This window comes from Schistocerca gregaria, chromosome X, assembly GCF_023897955.1.
Source record: "Schistocerca gregaria isolate iqSchGreg1 chromosome X, iqSchGreg1.2, whole genome shotgun sequence".
Classification (NCBI taxonomy): Eukaryota; Metazoa; Arthropoda; class Insecta; order Orthoptera; family Acrididae; genus Schistocerca; species Schistocerca gregaria.
This window is the reverse complement of record NC_064931.1, coordinates 292,512,279-292,525,175: the sequence shown is the minus strand read 5'-3', so window position 1 is coordinate 292,525,175 and position 12,897 is coordinate 292,512,279. Positions and strand designations below refer to the sequence as shown.

Sequence of the window (12,897 nt, the reverse complement as noted above, 5' to 3'; positions counted from 1 at the left end):
GTGTGTGTGTGTGTGTGTGTGTGTGTGTAAATCCTCTCGCTTCTAACTGCTTCAAATGTAATGTATTTTAATAGAATTTTATAGTAAGGGTGTCAAATGTTTCAAAACATGTTATTCTGTTATGATCACTGCGTATGTGAAATTTATCCGAAGCAGAATTTCAAAATGATTTAGACCAAAATGCTTCAACACATCTTTATGAGTCAATGAACAATTCAAATTTCCGTCAAGTATCACACAATTTCTTAAATCTTTTGGCTATTCCTGAGATTTCATCCCAATGATCAGGCAGAACTCAAGATCTTGACGCGGCAACATTTTACAATGCACGAATATTATGTTATTTGAGGTATGTGTGATATGAGATGGAGAGGGAGTAAATTTCAAGCAACACAAATAAGAGACAAATGTCTTATATTAACCCTGAACTCTGACAAAACATGTAACTTCAGGGAAAAACAGATATCAGTACACCCAACAAGTAATTGAGAATGCTGTGTACCAGTGCTACATGTTATCTTGCGCAAATTGTGCATAATCAAAAGAACATTGCACAACAGTAACCACCCTAAAGGAACAATGCAGTTGTTAGGATACTGATGCCATATTCAGGAGGATGGAGTTTGCTCTGTCCAGCCAGCCTGACTTACGTTTTCCATGATTTTTCAAAATAATTTCAAGCAAATGCTTGATGGTCCCTTAAGCAATGCGACACCCAACCATCTGCCCTATCCTTGTGAAAACATACGTACATATCTTATGTGCATGTATCTTTGACCTATTTATTTTTATTGTACGGTGATGATAAATTCATCAGTATGAGATTATCCCTGGATGAAGGAGTAAATAAAAGAGTCAATGAAACAAATATAATAAACATTTCCATATATTTATCTAATCAGGTAATGTAAAATTCAGTTCACATGGGTACAGTGATACATTTAAGATAACAGATGGCTTATATAATCTTTTTAATAACTGAGAGTCTAATTTGACTTTTTTGTCCCTCCATTAAGCTGCACACATTCCCACTTAATATTAGGATGCACAACATTGACAATTTCAGTAACTTGCACAAGCAAGAGTATAAAAATAGAGGAGGAAGAGGGAGGGAGGGGAAAGAGGGAGGGAGGGGAAAGAGGGAGGGAGGGAAAAGAGGGAGGGAGGGAAAAGAGGGAGGGAGGGGAAAGAGGGAGGGAGGGGAAAGAGGGAGGGAGGGGAAAGAGGGAGGGAGGGGAAAGAGGGAGGGAGGGGAAAGAGGGAGGGAGGGGAAAGAGGGAGGGAGGGGAAAGAGGGAGGGAGGGGAAAGAGGGAGGGGGAGGGAGGGAGTGAAGGAGGGGGAGGGAGTGAAGGAGGGGGAGGGAGGGAGGGAGGGAGGGAGGGAGGGGGAGTGAGGGAGGGGGATGGAGGGAGGGAGTGATGGAGGGGGATGGAGGGAGGGAGTGATGGAGGGGGATGGAGTGAGGGAGTGATGGAGGGGGATGGAGGGAGGGAGTGATGGAGGGGGATGGAGGGAGAGAGAGAGAGGGAGAGAGAGAGAGAGAGAGAAAACATGGATAGTTTCAGTTAAAAATAATGCAAAGAAGCTGCATTACAGGAACACTTATTGCATTTCACTTTGTTCTCCACCACTGAAATCCGAGTTCTTCACTTTTTTAAAAAAAACAGAGACACTGGAATGGAGGACAATCCATTCACCATTGAACAACAGAGAAATACTTCACTGCAGCCATCCAATTTCGTTTTCCCAAGTCCCGAGTGTTTAAACAGAGTTTTAGCACCAAACATGACACTCCTATACCATATTTGCAGACTGTATGTACCTGAAATCACAGAACAGTGTCAAGAGGATACAAGCAATTGGGAACAAGAAACGTGACAATATTTTTGTTAAGAAAAATTGCTAGCGTTTAGTGTCAAAACTTTTTTAATATCTTTCAAGAAGATCTACAATGAAAATTTATGTCCGGTTTTCATACAATCTGATACTTACAAACTGTCAAAAATAAGACACCTAAAATATGGTGTCCTGACAGTGGTACAACACATATTAGACACTCAGCAAGAAGAGGATGCCAAAGTGAACTGAAAGATGCCTTACAGAGCATTGGTCAAGTTAAATTAGAGTCATTTAAAAGACTACATAGAAATATGGCACAATGCATGTGCATTACACTCTCCTGGGTGCCATATTTGGTAATGCAATTCCCAGGTTTTCTGTGGCACCTTTAACTCAGCATTTTTGTACATCTTAATGTTATCTTTACTGCATATTTTCACGGCACAACATGCAACTTGTAGAAATCACCTATGTTGTGTGATATGGTTATGTCTTGATATATATCCAGTTAAAGTAGTTAGTCTGCTTAAGTACTACAAGTCACAATTGCCAATAGCTATACTATGTTTTCTAAATAAAATACTTTCTATCATTAGAAGTATGCTGAAAGATATATAAATATCCACACACAAAATTTTCTTACAAGTGAATCAACTGCTTCATAGAAATGCCATGAAATACACAACTAGAAACAATCTTTATTACAGCATTTGCTGGATATAAATAATTTAAAAAAACGACATATAATAACATCATGGAGTTTCTTTAATGTAGCAACCTTTTACAAATGAAATACCTCTGGATGAGACTAATTTAAATCTAATTACATAATTTGCTTTAGTTTTTTAGGCAGTCTGAATGTAAATTCCAATCTCATTGAACTATGTAGTGAGCTTTTGTGGGGAGGGAATCGGTGGAATTCTCTCAGCAACTGTTCAGCATTTAAAAGTTCCCAGACCATCTTGCTGTCCTGGAAACTGAAACTGCATTCTTCATCATGGCAGATAACAGGTTAATACCATGAGTGGCATAAGGATAGTGGAATTGATGCATAGGTGATCAATGGCTCGGAAAATAACATTGCTAAAAAGATTTCCCAGCTCCACTCCCCCTATTCTTATATACTGTGCTGCGGTATTTGAATACATCTAGCTGGCTGTACAGTGTCTGGTTAGAATTGTTAAGAATTCATTCTGATGGGTTTCTTTCACCCAATGTGTTACCTACCAGATAGTTTCATACTGAGAAATGGCAACTTAAGTGCAAATTATCTATTGGTTCCTATTGAGCAATGTCTGCAAGGTCTGGAGAGCATATTGAGTAATGACAGTGGAGAACACTCAGGTAGCAATTCTAATGAGTATACTTAAAAGTGATAAAAATAATAAATTCAATGAGGAATAAAATACAACAATTTCCTATAAATTGTGTATGTTTCTAGTTGATATTTACTGCATAACAGAGTATGTTGAATTTTTTCTCATATTTTAATACAAAAGGAAATAATCATTCCTCTACTATCATCTCTCTAATGAAATCCTGAAATCTCGAAAAAAGATCAAAAGTGGTGCACACAGTAAACAATGTAACTTTCGACTAGTAGCTCAGAGTATTATGCTGTGTGGCGATTTAATGCTGGGCAGGATGTAATAATTTTGGCTGCAAGTGATAAATGAAAGTATTTTTATGTGGCACTACAGAATGAAACAGTTAAATTTTGTATCTATGCTCTGATAGTAGCTTTATGTGCACTGGCAATGTACAGTCACAGATATACAACCTGGCCACCACCAGATGCTGTAGACATTATGCCCGAGTCATTTACTTAATCTGCCAATAAAACTAGCGCCACCTCAGAATTCTAAATCCTTCAATTTCACAATCTGGCAAAACTGTAGGAATGGAAGTTTCTGGAGGAAGTGTTGTCTTCCACTCGAGCTGTTGCAGTGCTGTATTTGCTAGTGACCTACTGGTAAACATAGCAAAATGTAGACATTAAGTTTGAGTCCAATCCTTCCTTTATTTTTTAAATCACATTTCGGTTGTCTGCTTTAGGTATCAGTCTGAAAACACATCAAAGTTAATTTGCTACATTTTCTAACCCAGCAGCATTTGCAAAACCTTCTTAAAATATTTCCGCAAAAGAGCTTGTGGCTATGTCAAGATCAGAACAGTTTATGCTCAAGAGCTTCCTCACCCCACAGTGGCCACCGACCACTGGCTTCCTGAGATCAGCTGCCATCCAACCAGGTGACCGTGGCACATTCCTGCTCTGGCATTGGTATGCATTTTTTTGTTTATTTTTATTGCACTGGGTGTCCATAATTAAACTCCAATTTCAAAATGCTGAAGAAAGTAAACCACTCCTTAGAATGACGTGATTGTGCGATGCTGATATAGCTCTTTTACAAGAATGGTGAGTGCACGCCATTAGCCTGAGAAAAGTTCCAGAAGCTAAAGTGTATGAAATAAAAAGGCACTGGTCCAGTGTCTGTTATGGGTCTGGAGGAAATGATTACAAAATTTGAAAAGACAGGTTTTCCTGAAGTGCAATGTGGCATAGGGAGGAAAGCAGTTGATCTGACATCTGTCAAAGACGTGGCCACAGAACTGCCGAAGGGGTCCAGCAGTGCAGTGCAAACGTGCAGTGCATGGGGAATTGTGCGGATGTTTGGCCATGCCTGTGAGCACGGAGCATAAAATCTTACGAAATATCGAGCTTTCCTATCCATACAAAGTCACTCATGTTCAGGACTTGCTACCTGCTGACATGTCAACAAAACAAACGTTCACTCTAGAATTTCTTGCTCACACAGAAGTGGTCAGTGAATAGCCATGGAACATTTGGTGGACAGACGAAGCCATTTCCCTCTTCAAGGACATGTCAATACACTGACTTGCGGGAATATGGACTAAAATCTGCATGCACATGAACTGGCAGTGATTCATTCTGCAAAGGTGACTGTGTAGAGCCGGTTGATGGCTTTGTTTATCATAGGGCTGTATTTTTGCAAGGAGACGAGTCCTGTGGGTCATGTTACCTGTACCATCAACCTCATTTCAATCCTTCAACAGCATGGATGTCTCTGTAGGATCATTTTTACATACATCTACATCTGTACTCCACAAGCCACCGTACAGGGTACTCTGTACCACTGCTAATCATTACCTTTCCCATTTCACTGAAATAGAGCGAGGGAAAAACGACTGTCTATATGCCTCCATATGGGCCCTAATTTCTCATATCTTATCTTTGTGGTCCTTATGCACGATGTATACTAGCGGCAGTAGAATCGTTCAGTAGTCAGCTTCAAATGTCAGTTCTCTAAAGTTTCTCACATGTGTTTCTTGAAAAGGATGTCTCCTTCCCTCCAGGGATTCCCATTTCAGTTCCTGAAACATCTCTGTAACATTTACATATTGTTTGAACCTACTGATAGCAAATCTAGCAGCCTGCCTCTGAATTGGTTTGATGCCTTCCTTCCATCTGACCTGGTACACATCACAAATACTTGAGCAGTACTCCAGAATAGGTCATACCAGTGTCCTATATGTGGTCTTCTTTACAGGTGAATCACTCTTTCCTAAAATTCTCGCAATAAACCGAAGTCAACCTTGCCTTCCTTACCACAGTTCTCGCATGCTCATTCCATCTAATATCGCTTAGAAACATTATGTCCATATATTTAAATGAGTTACCTGTGTCAAGCATGACACTAGTAACACTTTATCTGAACATTACAGGTTTGTTCTTCCTACTCATCCACATTAATTTACATTCATCCACATTTAAGGCTAGCTGCCATTCATCACACCCAGCTAGAAATTTTGTCTCAAGTGTCTTGTATCTTTCTAGTCACTTAACTTCGACACCTTACCATACACCGCAGTATCATCAGTGCACAATCACGGATTGCTGCCCACCCTGTCTGCCAAATCATTTATGTATACAGAGAACAACAGCGGTCCTATCACACTTCCCCGGTCCTATCACATTTCCCTGGGGCACTCCTGAAGATAGATTTGTCTCTGATGAACACTCACCTTCGAGGACAGAATACTAGGTTCTATTACTTAAGAAGTTTTTGAGTCACTCATATATATGTGAACTTATTCCATATGCTTTTACCTTCATTAACAGCCCGCATTGGGGCACCGTGTCAAATGCTTTCTGAAAATTTAGAAGTATGGACTCTGCCTGTTGCCCGTCATCCATAGTTCACAGTATATCATGTGAAAAAAGGCAAACTGAGTTTTGCACAAGTGACGCTTTTTAAAATCATGCTGATTCGAAGACATAAGTTTCTCAGTCTCAAGAAAGTTTAATATATTTGAACCAAGAATATGTTCAAGGATTCCGCAGCAAACCCAAGTTAAGAATATTGATCTGTAATTTTGCAGGTCCGTTCTTTTATCCTTCTTATACACTGGAGTCACTTGAGCTTTTTTCCAGTCACTCGGGACCTTGTGCTGGGCAACACATTCACGATGAATGCAGACTAGGTAAGGGGACAGTACCGTACAGCAATCTTTGTAAAACCAAACTGGGATTCCAAGTGACTTGCGGAGTATGGATGTAGATGTAGATGGTAGATGGACCTGGTGATTTACTTGCTTTCAAATCTTTCAGTTGTTTCTCTACAACAGGGATGCTGATTTCTACGTCATCCATATGGAAGTCTGTCCAATGGTCAAATGGAAATATGTTTGCATGAGCCTCCTGTGTGAACAATTTATTGAATCTGAAATTTAAAACTTTGGCTCTCATTTTGCTATCCTCGACTGCCACACCAGACTGGTCAACAAGGGACTGGAAGGAAGCCTTAGACCCACTAAGTAGTTTTACATAGGACCAGAATTTTCTCGGGTTCTCTGCCAGATTTTTTTGCTAAGGTGCGACGGTGGTAACTGTTGTATGCTTCGTGCGTAGATCTTTTCACAGATACAAGAATCTCTACTAACCTTCACTTGTTGTCATTTGTGCATTCTCTTTTGAACCACTTCCTCAGCATCTTCTTAATTTTGTTATTAAACCATGGTGGACTTTTTCATCATTTATCCACTTACTACCGAAATAACTTTTCAGACCACAACCTACAATATGCTTAATCTTTGCCCATAATTCCTCTACATCCATCTTACTGGAGCTAAGTGATGTCAATTCACTGTTTAAGTGAGACATTGCTAACAACTGCTTATCTGCTCTATCTAGCAGAAACACTCTCCTAGCTTTCTTGACTGGTTTATTAGCTTTTGTAATCACAGTTTCTATAATGACATGTTCGCTAATCTCCATTTCTATACTGACACTGTCAAAATGGTCAGGCCTATTTGTAACTACAAGATCTAAGGCATTTCCATTGTGTGTGGACTGCCAAGCTAGCTGCTCAAAACAGTTTTCAGAAAATGTGTTAGAAACTGTTTTGCATGACTTTCTCTCCGTACCACCTGCAATGAATCCATGGACATCCCACTCTATACTCGGTAGGTTAAAGTCGCCTCCAACTAGTATTGAATGATGTGGGTATTTACGCACTATTGACTGTAGACATTCTTTGAATGACTCTAGAACTTTCACAGAGGAATCAGGTGGCCAATAAAATCGTCCAGCAATTAACTTGGTTTCACCTACACCTGTTTTAAATGGCCAGGTAACTTCACTGACACACTCCACTCGACCTCAATAGACAATATTTTTGTCAACTTCAATGAACACTCCCACCTCCTATGGCCTCTAATCTGCCTTTCCGATATAAGTTCAAAGACTCGCTACATATCTCAGAGCTTTCCACCTCAGGTTTCAGCCAGCTCTCGGTCCCAAGAACAATTTGAGCACAAGAACTTTCTTAGAGGGCAGTAAATTCGGGAGCTTTATAACAAATACTTTGGCAGTTTACTGATACAATTTTGACAGTTGAAGTGTCCTTATTTTGAATGCCGTCTGACTTCCCTTGCTGTGAATTGACTGGTGAGTGTTCCTCACAGCACCTCAAACTACCGTCTAGCCTAAGAAACCCTCATGTGCACTCCAAAAGTATTCTGCTACCAAAGTTGCTGCCTCCTTTGTGTAGTGCACCCCTGACATATCAAAGGGAGTCCTACAAATCCCCACACAATAAAGGAGGTCTAAAAATCTGCTGCCAGAACTGTCAAAGAGTCGACAAAGCCTTCGGTTCACAACCCCCACTCGGCTTCAAATCAGAAGACCCCGATTAACTCTGGGAACAATGCTGCAAATTGTGAGCCCTGCTTGCACCCCACACGCAATGCTAGCACCTCCGCCAACTGCCTGTATGAACTGAGGATGGTCTCAGAACCCATGTGACACGTATCACTGGTGCCAACGCGAGTCACAACTTGCAGACGACTGCACCATGCACACTCGATAGCCACAGGCAAGGATGCTTCCACTTCTCAAAATAGAATAGCAACTGGAAAAAGTCCAATGTTTGTGATGTACTGTTAATTTTGGTGTCAGTAGAGGGTTGAAGGCAGTGGAGGCAATTCAAAATATTTGAATCGTGTGGAGGCTAGTCCTATCAGAGAAATTGCATTAGAAAAGGATTTTCTTGTTTCAAGAAAGATTATTCTAGCATGTATTATTTTCAACATTCAGGAATTCTTATTAATTGTCATATTTGATGAACAGCAAAATTTAACATTCTTGCAACATTTGCATTTAGAGGGCAAGGTTCAGAAGTTATGATACCTTTATGTCAACTTGTGAAGAAGAAATTAATGGCTAACCCCTAAGAAAGTACATCTCCTTGAGCTAAGCGTGGTGTGAACAGATAATATTAGGCATCCAGTGGTAATAAAAGTATGTTATGCAGTATGAACTCCTCCCGAGGGGTGTTTCCATTACAGGTAGCATCTGTTACTTACATCAAGTGTTGCTACTACACGATAAGGTACTCTGCTGGCATCCCTGAAAGAACTATCAAGAAGTTTATTTGGGAAGTTGTTAAACATGCACTTATTCTTCTGATCTTCAATACTCTAAATGTTTACTTTTCCCATTCCCTATTGAACAACCATCAAGAAAATTCCTTTCTGGGTAAAACTGCAGTTCAGATCTGGCTTGGTAACCTCTAACTCTGAATCAGTATGCTTCTACAAGAGTGGAAGCGATGAACTATCAAACCACTTTCAGACTCTATTAGGTAATGTGAGAGAATACATTGCTGATGATTAATTTCTATCTCACATTTACTGTTATGTATAATAAACTAATGGAAAAATGCTATTACGGAGTGTGTATGTGGACAAGGAAAAAAAATCCTGGATTTTCCCAAATTACTCTGTTAAAAATACACTTTCTCCCAGGTGAAAATACACTTTTTCTGTTTTAAGTGACAGTATACTTTACCTCATAGCTCTAAACTTATCAGTCCTTTGAATGGTTATGTTACTGTTTTATACACCGGCATAGAATTTCATGACACTTTAGAAAACAGAACTCGGGGGGAAAAAAAAAAACGTTTTGGAAAGATGTTTGATGTGCAGCAATAGGTACACTGCATATTCTCGCATTACAAAACTTATAAATTCTAACCCCAACAAACACCGCATGATACTTTCCGAAGCATTGAAATCGAGATCGCGATGCGAATTTGTATGCCACTAATAGTTCATGTCACGTGATCTTGCCAGCCGATGACAGTGAGTATTCAGAGCATAGAACAAGTGTTGTAGTCAGTAAATAGCAACATTATTGTTAAGTAGTGCGAATACAAAAACAGGAGAAGTTAATGGTTTAAATTAATATAAATAGTGTTGCTACAAGAAAAGAAAAGCTTTCACATATAATGTTGATCCTTTTTGCGCGTATTACACTTTAAGATACATCACACAAATGTGCCAGTAAACTTTTTAACAATGACATAAATGTCTCATCTTCTGGGTTCGAAGTTCTTCTAAATGGTAGTCCTCGAAGAGTTGATTTTTAGACAAGAGTCAAATGCTCTGTGGTTTAAGAAATTGATCATACATTCTCGCACTTAGTTCATCTTCATAAAAAGAAATTTACTTTGAAAGTAACACTTTTCAAACAACCATTCACAATATTTTCCTGCGACTTGTTACAAATGTTTCGTTTCGGCAGCTGCCAGAGAGCACCACATAACAGGCATTGCAACACTTGCGCAGCTACGATGGCATGGGAAGCCCACATGAGTAAAAAATTAAAAGATCTTACATTATGCCATAAAAGAAACAAGATACTACAGGATACTCCATGAGCATCAGAATTTTGTGAACCATACTGAAATGCATAATTCAGCTTAAAGTACACATTCGTATGTCCAGATCCAGATATAAATTTTCTTGGAGTACCAGTGCTGTATGATCTCATGTTCTTTATTCTGGCATAATGCCAGTAGTGAGATACAGTAATATCCTTTGTTAGTGTATTGGTTCTTACCAGTCAAAGTTACAAAAATTTAACTGAAAACTAAAACAATAAAAAATTCCTCGAATTCTAAAAACTTCCCAGATTTTCCCAGTTTTCTCCCAGATGAAAAAATTCCCAGAATTCTAAAAAAATTCCCAGATTTTCCCAGTTTTCTCCCAGATGAAAAAATTCCCAGGTTTTTCCCGGATCTTGCGGTTGTCCCGGGCCGTATACACCCTGTATTAAAATCTGCAGCACACTAATGTGAATTAATTACAGGTTATCACAGTAACCTTACAACAAATGCTTATTTTAATAAAACATTAAGTATCTGTAACACAATCATGCCTCAATCAGCACTAATTACCAAGACATTATGCACTCTGGACTTTGAAATAGTCTGTATTTTCATGAAGTCCTGTATCTTACTCAAGAGTATGGAAATGAGACAGTTGGAGTGGATAGATAATGAAAAACCCTGTATTCACAAAAACCAAAAATTGTGGCAGCGGAAGAAGGAAAAGATTTTATCAAGTGTGTAGTATTTTACGTTTTTAACCTTTACACTATGGTGTACTGGAAGTAGTGAGAAGACTCCCACAAATAAGTTTTCTCAAGATACCCTTATTGATTTTCAATCTGGCTGCTTGTAGCTCTGTCATGGAGTAGGTGAAAGTCTGACCTCCATTGAGACTGGAACCAACAGCTAAGGCAGCTTTCACTTTACAGCATGACCATGTTACCTCACAGCTAGTGAACAGCTCCAGCATTCATCTTTTGATCATTATAGACTTAGAAGACAGTTTTCTTAAGAACAGTGTCATCAGGCTAACCCAAAACAGAGAAACACAAATGACAAGACAATATATCACAGACAGGAAAACATGAACATCAACAGAGTGACTTCGTAAGCTACGAATAACAAAGTTCCAAATCGAGGAACTTTATTGTGCAAGTATACTACATGCGAAGACCAACTTAACGGATTCAGCAAATGTGTGTCGTGTAAGTTCAATTCCAGCTTCTGCTGACATTAGGGTGGAATCAGTTGTCATCAGAAGGTGTAACAAGGAACACAAACACTGACAGCAATTTATAAAACAAGTCATCCTCAAGAAAAACTGCCACTCTGTCCACAAATACTAAAAGGACAAAAAGTATCATCTACTCTTAATGTTTACGATACAATCACTGCTGAAGTTTTGTCAATAAAAGCAAAAAGAGCCTGTGCTGAAGAGCTTTTCAGCTTGCAGTACAATTAAGACAGAGGAAACCCCAATTAACAATAGGTTCAAGCCGTGAGTGGTGCTGATTTTGTATGCTGAGCCTCATAGTTGGCGCAGAATTTTATTAATTTAGTCCCTGATGGTTTCATATGGATGAATCTCCAGGCTACCACAATATGAGAATTATTGAGGTGTAATGCAATGGCACAGGTGGGCAGTTGATCCAAGGATTTGTTGAGACTATTCATACACTGCTTATTCATGACATCAAACTACCACTATTTCATTTTATCCGTGGTCATTGTTAGTTGTATTACACCCCACGGTTAATTTCTACCTGTGTAAGAAATACGCAACAGTGTGTGAATAACATCAACCTTCCTGCACCCTACACAAAACACACATACATTACATGCCAGTTAATCGCAGCAAAGTGGCCTAACTTGTATCTTCCTGCCAGCAACCTAATTCCCTTTACTGCATACTATCATCTCATTACAGAGGCAATTAACAAGTCTTACATTCTATCACACCAATTTTATAGTCAGTCACTCTCCTCAATCCCTCCCCCCACTGAGGATATCTCATAACTTATAATACTGGATGCAGACTTATACCTACATTACAGGCTTCTTGTCAGCTCTTGTGACAGAAAATTTTGCTGATGCTCTGAATATGAATTCTTAATGTAAATATGAGTAATCTGTGTGGTGAATGTCTGACATTTCAATTCTTCCAGCTCCTCCATTCAAAAGTAGTGAAAATAAGTGGCAGAAAAGCACCTGTGAACTAATAAATAATGATGTAGTAATAATTAGTGAAGTTTGGCAAACTCCTTCAGTTATATGATGATTATTAAAAGCTTCTGCTTTGATTAATACAGAAATAAAGTATGAACGAGGGATTCTAACGATACCTTTACTTAATTTTATTCTGGTGATTTCCACATACAGTACAGGAATAAAAACATCTCACTTTAAATACACTTCCGCAGTGAAATTTCAATCTATGGTTACAGCTGCAGTAGCATACAGTTATGGAGTTATTGATAATGCAGTCATTCTTTCATTGCTGTAATGGTGGCTCAGACAGAAAGAGGTAAACTCCTCACAAAGCAAAAGATGAAAGAAATTCTAGTTTAGTTATAAAATAAGTTGCAGCTGGAAAAATTAAATGTTCTAACTCACTGTCGCTTATTACACGAGGCTTGTTCAGAATATTTTATTAAAATTACATGTAAAATTACAACGGAATGGCCAATCTGATGTGCCGAAACCTACCCTGAAATTTTTCACACAGGATGCATACACATAAAGAAATGCAGCATCAACATTTTAACTGCTATGGTCCACTGCAAGTATATAAAAAAAGTTTTAAAGCAACTCATTCCTGCTGCACAAATAATGACTTGCAACGGTGGTTTGTTGAGGCCTTCCTGC

The 12,897-nt window shown here is 38.9% G+C and overlaps 1 protein-coding gene across 1 annotated transcript in view; it reads right to left on the bottom strand.

Moving 5' to 3' along the window:
* Positions 1 to 868: 868 nt before the first annotated feature.
* The window catches only part of LOC126298969 (exopolyphosphatase PRUNE1-like), a 134,437-nt gene continuing 122,408 nt past the window's right edge, over positions 869 to 12,897 (bottom strand). Inside the window, exon 7 of the mRNA XM_049990587.1 lies at positions 869 to 1,823. The gene's annotated coding sequence lies outside the window, so the exon portion shown is untranslated. The remainder of the gene's footprint in view (positions 1,824 to 12,897) is intronic.